The following is a 14,786-nucleotide window of genomic DNA, read 5'->3' as shown; positions in this document are numbered from 1 at the left end:
GATTGGTGGGTGCAAAGTCCGATGCGGGGCGCCTCGTAAGTGATCGCTGCGTCGTAGCGCATTGTCTTACATCCCTTGGCGGGTCGACGGGAACGCTGTTGCGTTTCACTCTTGAAGGCGAAGCTTAAGCGTCCTCCAATTTTTTCTTCGGTTAATTCGGCCGCCCTTTCCACAGTGTTTACGTTTCCTCTGTCTTGCACCCACAGCTTCACAGATTGTGGGATGCTTTTGTAAAACTGCTCTAGACACATGCATTCAATAATGATGTCCCTGCTCTCGTACGCTTCCGCGCTTTTGAACCCTCGGCTAGGTTTGCCTTTAAACCATCTGCAAACTCCGGATATTCCTCGCTATCCTTTTTGCTCGTGCTTGAAATCTTTTGCCGAAAAGCTTCGGCTGAAAGGCGGTACTTCTTCAAAAGGCTAGCCTTATAACCTTCGCATAATCATACGAACCTTGCGCACTGAGTCTGGCGATTACTTCAGCAGCCTCACACGGCAACACAGACAGCAATCGCTGTCGCCATGTACTCAGAGCCAGGTTCATTTTCCCGCAAGTCCTTTCAAAATTTCCTAGAAACAACCCTATGTCGTTTCCGACCTGAAACGGCTTTAACGGCCTGTCCATGCGGTACGAGTCTGCCTCGCTTGATCGTTCCAGAGCCCCTTCACTCGGTACCGAACGTTTACTTTCGAGGCCAAGTTGCATTTTTCTTAACTCGCGATATTTCTCGCGTTCCTCTTTGTCCTGCTCTTCTATCTCCAGTTTCTCTCTTTTCCTAAAAAAGTTCTAAGTCAATTTCAATGTCATCCTCACTGGCCTGTTCGGAAATCAGCTTTAACATTTCCAATATCATCATTTCCTTGTGTACATTTAGGCCCAGTTCTTCACTGACAAGCAACAGTTCGTCTCTCAGCAGCTAGTGTCCTCAAATCCACGATTGCTGCTTTGATTCCTTGGTCCTGCTCGCTAAACACAACTAGGTAAGCACAACATAGCTAACAATCAACAGTCCAGCTTCTTTACTGTTCTAAACTGAACAGCCACAAAATGAAGCCTAGAGAGCCAAAGCAAAAACCAAGCACTCACCGCAGACACAGCGCCACCGTCGCAAAGTCCATCTCACCGCTGCCAGCCAGTTGTAAGAGTTGGGGTCGGGCATGTCAAAATGGGTAGCTGGCCCATGCCGTCGACCGACTCATCGACGCTAAGGACGTTGTCGGAGGGAGGAATCTGTTCTCATCGAGAACGAGGAGTACTGGGTTTATTTACAATATCTACATGAGGAGTGGAGAACGTTTCGTCTCATCAGTCTAGCATGACTGAATTGAAGCACACTGAGGAGCCGAAAAAAGTCTGCTTAAACCACCTCTGTCCTAGAAGCGTACGGTGAGGGGCTAGTTGGTATGACATTATGAGAACAAAGAAAAACTGCGCAAAAAACAAGACAAGGAAAGAACCACACGACACGGGCGCAGACTAACAACTGGTTTAATGCTCCAACGCCTCTTTCCCACCAACAACAGAACAGAGGGTCGCGGGCAAATTCGGCATACAGGTTCTCTTTTCGGCACCTTGTAAGCTGTCCAGTCTGTGCAATTTAGTTAGACCTGATAGGAAAAAGAAAATCGAGTGCTGCATTAACCACAGGAATAAGTTTGTGCCCTGTAGAGCGAATGTCATCTATGAGATTCCGCTGAGTTGTGGCAACGTGTACGTTGGACAAACAGGCCGCTGCATTAATATTAGATTGTTAGAACATGCCAATTCCCTAGATGATTCTAGAGGACAGCATCTTCCTAAGCATTGCAAGACCTGCAGGCATGACGGCAATGCTTGTACCCCACTTTTCGGCAGGACTAAGATTGTCGGACGCGCAAGGGATAAGAAAGAGCGTGAAGTAATCGAAGCTTTAGAATTCGCGAGATTAGGGCCTGATAAATGTGTTAGCGAAGCTTCCACACACTTGTACCGCAAGGAGTTGGCGTTTCTAGGCTTGACCACATGATAGCGGCATTGGTCTTTGTGGCTGGTGCGCATACGTTCTGTTGTTGGTGGGAAAGAGGCGTTGGAGCATTAAACCAGTTGTTAGTCTGCGCCCGTGTCGTGTGGTTCTTTCCTTGTCTTGTTGTTTTTTGCGCAGTTTTTCTTTGTTCTCATAACACCTCTGTCCTCCCTGGATTCCTAGTACAAGGAAATCTGCCGCCCCACCTTCGTCCAATTGGAGCATTCAAAGTCGCCGAAGGATCCGCGTTGAGGGCGAGTGTTCACACAATCACTCCCGCACATTGCTTACTGATCACACAGAAAGGAAGGGAGCTTCGTCGACAGGGGTTGTCACGCTTGATTCAAGGCTTCTTGTTTCCTGGGATGACCCCGCAGTTAGCTGGGGTGCTTGTCAAACGACCGCGGTTACCGGAGTCTGTGAGGGAACACCGTAGAACACCATTTTCCAGGAGTTTTCTTGCTCTCATTGGTCCGAAAGGCGACAGTGAACCAGCTAACAATACTCGATCCTCCAAACGTGTCTCGCCTTGGTGGAGCCGCATGCTTGTCCGAAGGGGACGCATTGTTGGCTTCACGAAGCGATTCGTCGCAGTGCGGCCGGAGAGGCCAGAAGGTCACTACACCCGCTGGCCGATCGTAACAAAGCGTACAAAACGTGTGTGCGTGTTTTGCTTTTCATGTGCTTTCTGTTTGGCTTTTTGACGCATCTGTTTAGTCCACGTGACGTGACTTTTGTTGCACCCACCTGGTTTCTTCTGCGCGTGCACGACTGTTATCGTAGCCAAGTTGGCGCTTGTTTGTATTCGTGTCATTTTTCGAATAATCATTTAGTTGAACATACAGCGCTTGTGTTGTGATCCTCTCTTCTTCGTCTTCAAGCCCATAGTGTAAAATATGATCTTCCACCAATTCGCCCAAGTTTCCATACTACTCCACCAAGTTACATTCCTCCGTTATATGTAAATTTCCATGCTATTTTTTCTGGTACCGTATTTATTCGAATATAGGTGGACCTTTTTTTTTTCGTGGAGGTTACCAAAAATAAACTATGGACTTATATTCATGACCAAAGTATGTCAACCTACATTCGTGAACAGAGCTACCAAAAGTATTGAGCTAACAGAGTTTTCTTGTCGTGCCCACCGCAAAGCCAGTTTGGAGATTACCCAATATGGTTTTAAGAAATGCAGTCTATCCAACGCACTCAAGAGCACTGAGGAAAATGTCATTTGAGGTGCTCAGGACGTCTGGGAAACATCCGACGAGGACGCCTTCTCTGGCAGTTCCGACGAGGACACCGCCATACACTAGCGATACTTAGTAGCCGAGCTTACGGTAAATAAAGATGTATATGCCATGTTCAAAGATTTTCGCTTTTCTAAAAAAAGATATGGGTCGACCTATACAGCCCACGCCCGTCACAACGGATCCGCATGCATACAAGATACTTTTGGATATAACAGACTATTCTACTCACTTAGTTTTGTCTGCCTATATTATCAATGTAATAATTACACTTTTAACGGTCCTGGCTATAACGGACTATCGGCGACAACAGACAATTTTTTTTTATATTTTGCCTACTTGGTGTATATACAACGTATTTTGCTGCAGCGACGCGTGCGTGCGGCAGTGCGCTGCACGCAACTGTTTCCGGCCGCTTGCGAAATTGCGAAAATGCACTTTTAAGGAACGAATACACTAGCGGCAAGCTTCCCGCAACTGCGTGCCGCGCAACGCTCAGCCGGTGGAGAGAGAGAGACGGAAACGAAGCAGGAAAGGTAGGGAGGTTAACCAAGGGTTAGCCAAGCATGTCCGGTTGGTTACCCTACACTTAGGGAGAGGAAAAGTGGAAGAATAGATAAGGAGAGAAAAGAAAAATAATAGTCATTCCCAGTCAGTCGCAGAGGAATCTCCACTGTCACAAGCGTTCATACAATCCAGTGTCCTTCAAGAAACACAGAAGGGCTTTTGTGGCCTTTTGCATGCAAGAACGCATAGGCATGGTCCACGGATCTTTTCTTCCGAGAGCGCTCTGTTATCTAGCAGGTTGAGTTTAGCTTGTAGAGTACGTCGTTGAGTGTAAAAGGATGGGCAGTGACACAGAAGGTACTCTAGAGTATCATAGCACCCGCACAAGTAGTACGCCGCACCATTGGCCATCCCTATTAGGAATGAATAGGCATTGGTAAATGCGACGCCCAACCACATGCGACACAGTAAAGTTGTTTCGTGACGGGAGATTTCAGGTGGCAGGCGAAGCGGAGAGTTCTTGTGTCAGCCACGCAAACAGACCGCCGCCGCCGACGGTGCCGCCAGGCCAAACCAACTTCGAAGCTTCTTAATGCGAAATTTGAGCGCATCTCTGTACCTGTTATCATTTCGCGATATATTGGAGGGCGCGGACAACCTGGCTCGTGCGGCATGTCGCAAACGGAGTGAAGTGTGGCGCGACTGCCTCGCTAATCAGGAGATCGCGAGAGGCAGTGCATTGGTTACGCGTGCACGCAATTCACAGCAGCAGCCGCCGCCGGCAGACCTCCGCTCATGCTGCGCTTTGTTTACATATGCCTGATGCGCGTTACTCTGGCGCCATCTCGTAGCCATCGTCGCCGCAGAGCGAGTCTTTAGCGGCACTGCGCTTTTCTTCCCACGCTTTCGCCATACCTCTCCTCCTCCGCTTTCCGCCTCATGGTTCTGCTACACTCTATTCCTCCGTTTTCCTCCTCGCACCATCTTCGCTATCGCCAGCTTTCATCCCCCGCTGCGCTCCGCGTTCGCTCTTTCATCCTTCGCTGAGCTTGTTCGCTCGGCTACGCGAGAAAACGGTTAGATACAAACATGCATACATAGACTAGGGGAGTGCAAATAATGATTTTTGAGACCCAATCGAATATGAATCGAGTAGTGCCAGAAGCGAATCGAATATCTAATAGTTTTCGAATAATGAACAACCATTATCCCAAATAATATAAAACGATGTTCACATCCCAGTATTAAAGTATAGGAAATTTCTGGCATTACATAGTACGTTTTTAAGCGTTGTTTATTAAAACCACAAATGTAGCATTAAAACAAACAAGTAGTTTAATTTAGTAAAACCAGTTCTTGGGCGAGTTGGTCACTTGTCCGTGTCCGTCACTGTTCCTTTCTTTTGTGTATTTTTGTGGCGCTGCTGTTATGCCTGCAAACAAGTAGTTTGTTCGCATGCACAGGGCTCTTCAGAGAATGCGAATGATCGCTGTACACCTTGTAAACTATGGCTACCTAAGTGACGTAACCTGTTCCACTACGCAAGTTCTAATTTTTCATGTCTATACTATGCCCTCAGGGGTGAAAATTTACGTTAATTTTTCTTCAATCTTATGTTTAATTGCGCCCAGTTGACGTTCAGAAATATTTGAAAAGTATTGAAAATATATTCGTATTTACGAATAGTGTCTATTCGATTCGAAGACCGGATCGAATAGGACACTATTCGATTCGTTATTCGAAAGTTTCGAATATTCGCACACCCCTACAAACAAACATAGATACACAGCGCCAGGAGAGTGCGCGAAGTTCTCCAAGAATGCTAACGCATTAATTGGATTCCGACCGAATGCACCGGCCGGCGCTCATGCATTGCCTTTTAGGCCCACGCTTTGGTTATTTCGAGCCTAAAATTGGCATTCGCTCAATAATTCGAACTTGACCACTCAGCACGCACGCGGCTGAACCCTATAGTGACCCCGATAGCGACCCCTTATGTGGCAGCGTCTGTCTCAGCGGAGCTTAGGAGACAGTGAATGCATTGAACACACGTCATCTCTCGTCGAAAACGCCTAGTTGTCTGCACATCCTAGGAAGATTTTCAAGCAATAGCCGTAGCTCACGATGTTTGCTAACCGTAGTTACACAATTCTGAGGCGCGCTTTCTTACTTTTTTAAAGCGAAATTGGGCCGAAAATTCCCTGCGTGGTGCAATCGGGTACGAAACCAAAACCGCCTTCGCAATGGTCGCATGTTTTACTGCATAACCTTATTGCATTGCGGTAGAGCTGACTTTAAAGCTGACTGTAGGAGACCGGCCACCTTTGCGCAACTACTTTTCCTGCTAAAAAATGGGGTGCGTGTTAGATTTCTACTTTGTTTAGCAGCTTTAGTGTTATTACTACGTTAGTTTTCTCATTCGGGCCTGTTAGAATAGGGCAAATACTGCCAAATGAATAGTGGTGTGTTATGGCGTTTTCCATGTATCTTGTTTAATTCGACCCGCCGGATAATTCGATCAATTTTGCCGGTCCCGTCAGAGTTGAACTGCAAATGCCTATTATTTCACTGACAATGGTGCTCAGTGATGGGCACCATTGTCAGTGAAATAGATTTATAAAAGTACACTGAACAAAGGATAATGCTACTTCTACAACTGGTTCATCCAGGGGCCGTGTTCTCAATCAGTTACTGCTGTGGATAACTTTTTCAGCTGATGCTAATTGACTAAACAAGCAGCCAGAACATATGTATTTCTGAGGCATTGGATGTCACCTCACTCAAAAGTGAAGGCATAGACCAAAAGTAATTGAGACTGTGGCACCCAGAATTTTATTTCATTTTGAGTGCACATATTGCGGCACTCCATCATTTATCCAATAGGCCCAGGAGTTCCCCAGTCCAACATTCGTCTTTCTTCTTTCTTTAGGGGTGAATTGTACTCGGAAAAAACATTTTAATTTCGCTAAGATTGATAAAAGCAAGGTCTTGGCTCAGGGTGGGCTTCACGTAAGGGCACTCACAGATGGAGTGGGTATTGCATGGGTATCCACCATATAGGGCACTTGTACTACCACGTAGGGCTGATAATGATTGGTGAAAAGTAAGAGTGTTTAGATGGTGCACCAGTAGCTGTTCTCTTAGGCAGGGGTGGACAGGGTATCTGGACAGTTGGTTGTGCGTAGTGGGATTTGCGGTTGTGGACATGGGGCCGACCAAAGGCAAACCAACTGGTATGGCACAGCTCAGGGGACCATGTCAGTTGGTTTGTATTTACTGATGGATGTCCCAATGACTTCAATTAGCACTGATAGTTGTAAATGAGAGCCCATGCAAGGTTTGAGGACACTGAAAAGGGTGGGAACAAAGACGGGATCACAAAAGCCCCTGTAGGCATGCCCAATTATCTGGCACCCCACCTACATTCTCATTACAGGTTGCAATAAATTATATAACTTCTCAGCTTCCTTGTGTATATACCATTCTATTGAAATACATGATAACATTATTAAACTTGATTCTCATGTTAGAGATGTGGAGTGTAAGGGAAGCATAATGGCTTAAGAGATGGCCAATAACTCCATTTATGATGGCATTAAGACACTGCTGTAATGGCTTCAAAGGATTCAGCAGCCTTTGCAGCTAGATACAATCGTATTGGCTTGACCATCGTGGTATTCAACACCTGTGAAGTAGTGATTAGTTCTGCCGAAAATGTATTTGACACCAGATCTTCTAGCATGGTGGTGCGTGAGGTACGTACATAGTAAGGCGTTTATCACATCCAAGTGATATTATTTTACTGGGGCCAGTTAAAGGTACACTAAAGGCAAATACTAAGTAAAGCTAAAGTGATAGATTAGTGCTCGAGAATCTCTAAGGCGTCAATGTTATCGCGAACAGAGCCGTAATAACTGAGAAATCGAGGTAAATGCAGGACATGCGGACATTCAATCACCTGCCTGATGACGAAAGCACTCCTCAGTTAAATTGTGTCACTAGTACTCATCTACTCGTCGCAAAAAAAAAAAAAAAAACATCCTCGTATTGTATAAAAAGATGAAATAGAATGCTACTTGTCCAGTTCCATTTCATGTTTACAAAAAAGAATAACTCATTGAAATTACCATTGACAACGACGCGGGCGGTCGAAAGGTTTCGTTTTCACTCGACTTTGCGCCACCACGCTTTCGTGTTTCAGTACTTTCCTGATCGTGTATTGCTGCAGTGGTTTTGCTGGCTCGTGAAACTCGTACAAACTACAAGTGGCAGAGAATTCAACTTCCATGTGATATCGCGGGATGCCTGAACGGTCTACGCCACTCGACCAAAAAGCAGCTGCAGCGGCGAATCCGCCGCTCTGTCTTGTCTCGGTGCCGCCGTCTGTCGGGCGCCGTTTTACTCACCGACAGCAGCAAAGGGCGGTGATGGCGTATGCAACGTCACCACTCCCAGTGTTGGGTGGCGGGAGATTTGAATTTCAAAAAAGGTATTCAGGCCCTTCAGAGACAATTTTCTCGTGAACTAAGTCTTTTCTTGGCGCGAAACAAGCGTTGCGAGGTTTCTGGAAAGGTATTTAAACAGTTCACGTCGACTAAGTATTTGCCTTTCGTGACCCTTTAAAGGTCATCTGGGCCAAGATGGTCAGCATTTGAATCCAGTTTGCCTCTAGCTGGGACCAGCTAACTTATCCTGGCACCAGCTTTACAAAGCTGAAATTTTGCCTTCTAGCTGGAGAAGTTCGCTGTGTACACATTTCACCTAGTATGATAGAAGAGACTTACAGGACTCAATTTTTCATAAAGACTAAAGCCCGAAAGACCGCCTAGAATTGTACGTAAATATAAACTATATAACAATACTGAACAAGGCATTAAACTGTAGGCTACGTTCATAGTACGTATTCACAGCTCACGACTTTGCACAACATCACCTGCAACTTTTCTCACCAGTATGAAAACCGCTACAGTGCATTCTATGACAGAAGAGTGAGAGCGACAGTTCTTTATTTACAAAAAGGGTAGAGAAGTCGGCCTGAGCTAGCTTGCTGTGGCCTGCTACTTATGCTGGGGAAAAGAGACAGGGTGGAAAATGAATGATTAATGATGATGATAGGAGGAGGAGGGGCTCTTACATAAGTCCATCATTTGGAATCCATACCTGAAATCCGACATAAAAAACTCTAATCTGTCCAAAAAAATCTATTCGATTTATATAGCGGAGTTACGACAAGGACTCCTCCCTCTCTTCTAACCTTCCCTCCTTCAACATCTCCACTAGTAGAGCGGCGTAACGTAGAAAGTCTTAAACTGTTTTACACCACAGTTAACTCCGAACGTTGCTCCCATCCTTGGAATACATTAAGTTTGCTAAAGCGTCTAACACACAGAATTTTTACTCTCTATATATAAAACCCCTGTATGCCTGCACTGATAAATCCAAACATAGTTTTTTTCAACGATCCATTGAATTGTGGAACCAGCTTCCCCCTAACATACGAAAACTGTCACCTGAGAATTTTCTTAAGGCAATCACTGGTTCATTCCCATGATTCCTAAGACTATGTATTGTATATTATGTTTATAAGCATATATGTATGTATTCAGACCACTTTTTTTCTTTCTTCTTCATATTTTGTTCACTAGTGCTTTGCTGTGTGCCTTGTACCTTTGACTTTCGTACCCCCTTTTGGTGTGTGCGTGGCACCCTTAATTTTGCATCCCACTCCTGCGATAACCCTCTCAGGGTTGCAGTATGTACAAATAAATAAAAAAGTCATGCGGTGGCAACTCTAAAGTCATGCATTAGTAGCCCATTGGCTCGAGGAAAGACTGCAGATGCCCTTGTAACCATGGCTGCAGTGTTGGCGTCAGACCAATTGGACCTAAAACAAGCTCCTCAGAAAGCGATTGTTTGTTGATGTGTACGATGGAAGAAGCTAGTTTCCGTCATTCTCGCACATATGCTTGACAAAAGTAAAATATGTGTGCAAGTGTATCTGGCACCTGAAATTGATTGCAATTTGGAAAAGTGTCAGCGCAGCCTATAAGGTGTGCATAATAATAATAATAATAATAATAATAATAATAATAATAATAATAATAATAATAATAATAATAATAATAATAATAATCAGTCTGGTTACGCCCACTGCAAGGCAAAGGCCTCTCCCATACTTCTCCAACTACCCCGGTCATGTACTGATTGTGGCCATCTTCTTGATCTCATCCGCCCAGCTAACTTTCTGCCGCCCCCTGCTACGCTTCCCTTCCTTTTAAATCCAGTCCGTAACCCTTAATGACCATCAGTTATCTTCCCTCCTCATTACATGTCCTGTCCATGCCCATTTATTTTTCTTGATTTCAACTAAGATGCCATTAACTCGCTTTTGTTCCCTCACCCAATCTGCTGTTTTCTTATCCCTTAACATTACACCCATCATTCATCTTTCCATAGCTCGTTGCGTCGTCCTCAATTTAAGTAGAACCCTTTTCGTAAGCCTCCTGGTTTCTGCCCCCTATGTGAGTGCTGGTAAGACGCAGCTGTTATACACTTTTCTCTTGAGGGATAATGGCAACCTGCTGTTCATGATCTGAGAATGCCTGCCAAACGCACCCCAGCCCATTCTTATTCTGATTATTTCCGTCTCATGATCCGGATCCGCGGTCACTACCTGCCCTAAGTAGATGTATTCCCTTACCACTTCCAGTGCCTTGCTGCCTATTGTAAATTGTTGTTCTCTTCCCAGACTGTTAAACATTACTTTAGTTTTCTGCAGATTAATTTTCAGACCCACCCTTCTGCTTTGCCTCTCCAGGTCAGTGAGCATGCATTGCAATTGGTCCCCTGAGTTACTAAGCAAGGCAATATCATCAGCGAAGCGCAAGTTACTAAGGTATTCTCCATTAACTCTTATGCCCAATTCTTCCCAATCCAGGTCTCTGAATACCTCCTGTAAACACGCTGTGAATAGCATTGGAGAGATCGTATCTCCCTGCCTGACGCCTTTCTTTATTGGGATTTTGTTGCTTTCTTTATGGAGAACTACGGTGGCTGTGGAGCCGCTATAGATATCTTTCAGTATTTTTACATACGGCTCGTCTGCACCCTGATTCCGTAATGCCTCCATGACTGCTGAGGTTTCGACTGAATCAAAAGCTTTCTCGTAAATAATGAAAGCTATATATACGGGTTGGTTATATTCCGAACATTTCTCGAGCAGCTGATTGATAGTGTGAATATGGTCTATTGTTGAGTAGCCTTTACGGAATCCTGCCTGATCCTTTGCTTGATAGAAGTCTAAGGTGTTCCTGATTCTATTTCCGATTACCTTAGTAAATACTTTGTTGGCAACGGACAGTAAGCTGATCGGTCTATATTTTTTCAAGTCTTTGGCGTCCCCTTTCTTATGTATTAGGATTATGTTAGCGTTCTTCCAAGATTCCGGTATGCTTGAGGTCATGAGGCATTGCGTATACAGGGTGGCCAGTTTTTCTAGAACAATGTGCCCACCATCCTTCAACAAATCTGCTGTTACTTGATCCTCCCCAGCTGCCTTCCCCCTTTGCATAGTTCTCAAGGCTTTATTTACTTCTTCCGGCGTTACTTGTGGGATTTCAAATTCCTCTAGGCTGTTCTCTCTTCCATTATTGTCGTGGTTTCCACTGGCACTGTATGAATCTCTGTAGAACTCCTCAGCCACTTGAACTACTTCATCCATATTAGTAATGATATTGCCGGCTTTGTCTCTTAACGCATACATCTGATTCTTGCCTATTCCTAGTTTCTTTTTCACTGCTTTTAGGCTTCCTCCGTTCCTGAGAGCATGTTCAATTCTATCCATATTATACTTGCTTATGTCAGCTGTCTTACGCTTGTTGATTAGCTTGGAAAGTTCTGCCAGTTCTATTCTAAGTGTAGAGTTAGAGGCTTTCATACATTGGCGTTTCTTGATCTTTTGTCTCCTGCGATAGCTTACTGGTATCCTGTCTAACGGAGTTACCACCGATTTCTATTGCACACTCCTTAATGATGCCCATAAGATTGTCGTTCATTGCTTCAACACTAAGGTCCTCTTCCTGAGTTAAAGCCGAATACCTGCTATGTAACTTGGTCCGGAATTCCTCCATTTTCCCTCTTATCCGCTAACTCATCGATCGTCTTCTTATGTACCAGTTTCTTCCGTTCCTCCCTCAAGTCTAGGCTAATTCGAGTTCTTACCATCCTATGGTCACTGCAGCACACCTTGCCGAGCAAGTCCACATCTTGTATGATGCCAGGGTTAGCGCAGAGTATAAAGTCTATTTCATTTCTAGTCTCGCCATTCGGGCTCCTCCACGTCCACTTTCGGCTATCCGGCTTGCGGAAGAAGGTATTAATTATCTGCATATTATTCTGTTCTGAAAACTCTACTAATAACTCTCCCCTGCTATTCCTAGAACCTATGCCATATTCCTCCACTGACTTGTCTTCAGCGTGCTTCTTGCCTACCTTGGCATTGAAATCGCCCATCAGTATAGTGTATTTTGTTTTGACTTTACCCATCGCCGATTCCACGTCTTCATGGAACCTTTCGACTTCCTGGTGATCATGACTGGATGTAGGGGCGTAGACCTGTACGACCTTCAATTTGTACCTCTTATTAAGTTTCACAACAAAACCTGCCATCCTCTCGTCAATGCTATAGAATCCCCACATGTTACCAGCTACATCTTTATTAATCAGTTCTCGTCTCTCCGCTAAGCCCTAGTAGCACAGGACGTGCCCGATATTTAGCGCTGTATATGCTTCTTTTTTCCTCCTAACTTCACTGAGCCCTATTATATCCCATTTACTGCCCTCAATAGCACTTCAATAGCAATTCCTCCAATAGCACTGCTAGACTCACCTCACTAGATAACGTTCTAGCGTTAAACGTTGCCAGGTTCAGATTCCAATGGCGGCCTGTCCGGAGCCAGGGACTCTTAGCACCCTCTGCTGCGTCACAGGTCTGACCGCCACCTTGGTCAGTTGCTTCGCAGCCGCTGGGGGCTGAAAGCCGGGGATTGATTGTTGTATTCATATAGGAGGTTGTGGCCAAGTACTGCACCAGGGTGGCCAATCCTGCTCTGGTTAGGGAGTGCGTTACCGGTTCTGGTCACCGGGATCAGGCCGCACTCCAGGCCTCTTTATGCAATTTTATCAACACACTGATTTTCTTTAATTCGGTGGAAAATTGCGCGGCACCGGGATTTGCACCACGGTCCTCTTGCACGTGAGGCGGATGCACTACCTCTACGCCACCGCTGGGCCCTGGTGTGTATAACGCCTAGTGAATGTGACACCAAGGCGAATCCGGTGAAGCATACTTGCTTGGTTTGTGTGAGCGGGTGTGGCATACAGAACTTCCTTTCTGGGTACCACTTATGCAATCGCTTGTGTCATCGATCTGGTTGAGTCCAAAGCTCAATTGTTGAGCACTCAACTTCAGAGGCATTATTTGAAGCTGCTTTTCCTTTAGCGTCCCCCTGTTCATTCCCAATCATGCCACAGTGTGCAGGTAACCATTGAAAAGTGATATTGTGACCATTTCTTTTCACAAGGTCAAGACACTTTATTCGAGAGAACAGTTTTCCTCCCCTACCTAGGTCATTGGTAGCCCGTGGTAGAATGGTTAGCACATCAGGCTGTTGTGCTGAGGTAACAGGGTTCGAAACCAACAATCGGACCAATTTGGGTCACAGAATATATGTCAGTATGTACATACGTGTCGCTCTTTAACGAACCCCTTTCACGCCAACATGGCTCACTGTAGGCGCTGGACTGGGTAGGCACCACTGTTGCAAGAAACTCTTTGACACCAACTTGGAAAACAGAGTATGTTTCACTCGCTCTCTGCTGATCTTCAGTGAACCTATTTGATGCCAACTTGGGTCAATGGGTATGTGTCAGTAGGCGTGTGCCTCTCTACAATGACCCATGTCACTGTGAAAGAGGTTCATTCAAGAACGGCCCATATATACTGTGGCGTTCTCACCGATGCTCTTGGGACAAAGGAACTACAACACAGTAGTGCACATAATCACAGGGGCATTTATTACACCTTTCATAGATGCAATGCCTGCTAGTCGAGTTGCTATCCACAAAACAAGCTGATGGGCGCGCGACAAATCGCGGAAGTCCGACTCACCGCGACCGCATAGCGAGCGAATAGGTTCGCCCTATGCTGGACACCAACGCCTGGTCGTTCGCGCATACGGTCACGCGAACGGTGGCACGTTCGAATGATCGTGTTCGTCCAATCCGGGGTAGGCCTCGTGAGACGGTCTCGCAGGAGCATGGATCGGCGCACGCGCCGAACGTCCGCGCCGCTTGCCGAATCCGAGCCAAAGAGGAAGAGCCTCCTCCCTGTCGCGCCCGACTAACCCCGCCGTTAGGTGGCGCTAGTAGCGCAACATTCGCGCCATCTATCGTACTACCCTGCAATCATATATACCGACCGTCACCGTAAAGCCACGCGGCGAAGCCGGATTACAGGAGACGGGAGATATGCGAGAAAACAACATATCAGGGGACGCGTGAGAGTCGCGCATCCCCACAATACACATTGCCGTATACCCGGTGACTTAAGTTGGTCCTATGGTTGGTTTCGAACCCCATTCCCTCAGCACAGCAGCTTGCTGCGCTACCCATTTGACCACGGAAAGTGCGTGAAGTCTCTTAAGTTCATCCGATACTGGGTGGCATCAAACCCACATTACAAGGGCTTCTCGAGGACAGCAACTTGACACTTTAGCATGCCGCACCACAAATGCACTGGGTATGTGTTGCTTTTCAATGGACGTCTTTCATGCCAACACTTCATTGAGCAGCACCATGAATGCACTGGGTATGTGCTGCTCTTCAATGAGTCTCTCACGAACTTGAGTCACTGAGAATGTGCCACTGGGTGTGCGACAAGCAAGGAAACAATTCTCAGCGCTCGCATGCACCGGCGCGCCATGTTTCTCTTCTCAAAGGCTACACACAGACTTCTTGGCAGCGCCACT

This window comes from Dermacentor andersoni, chromosome 1 (genome assembly GCF_023375885.2).
Source record: "Dermacentor andersoni chromosome 1, qqDerAnde1_hic_scaffold, whole genome shotgun sequence".
NCBI classification, from domain to species: Eukaryota; Metazoa; Arthropoda; class Arachnida; order Ixodida; family Ixodidae; genus Dermacentor; species Dermacentor andersoni.
This window is presented reverse-complemented; position numbering follows the sequence as displayed.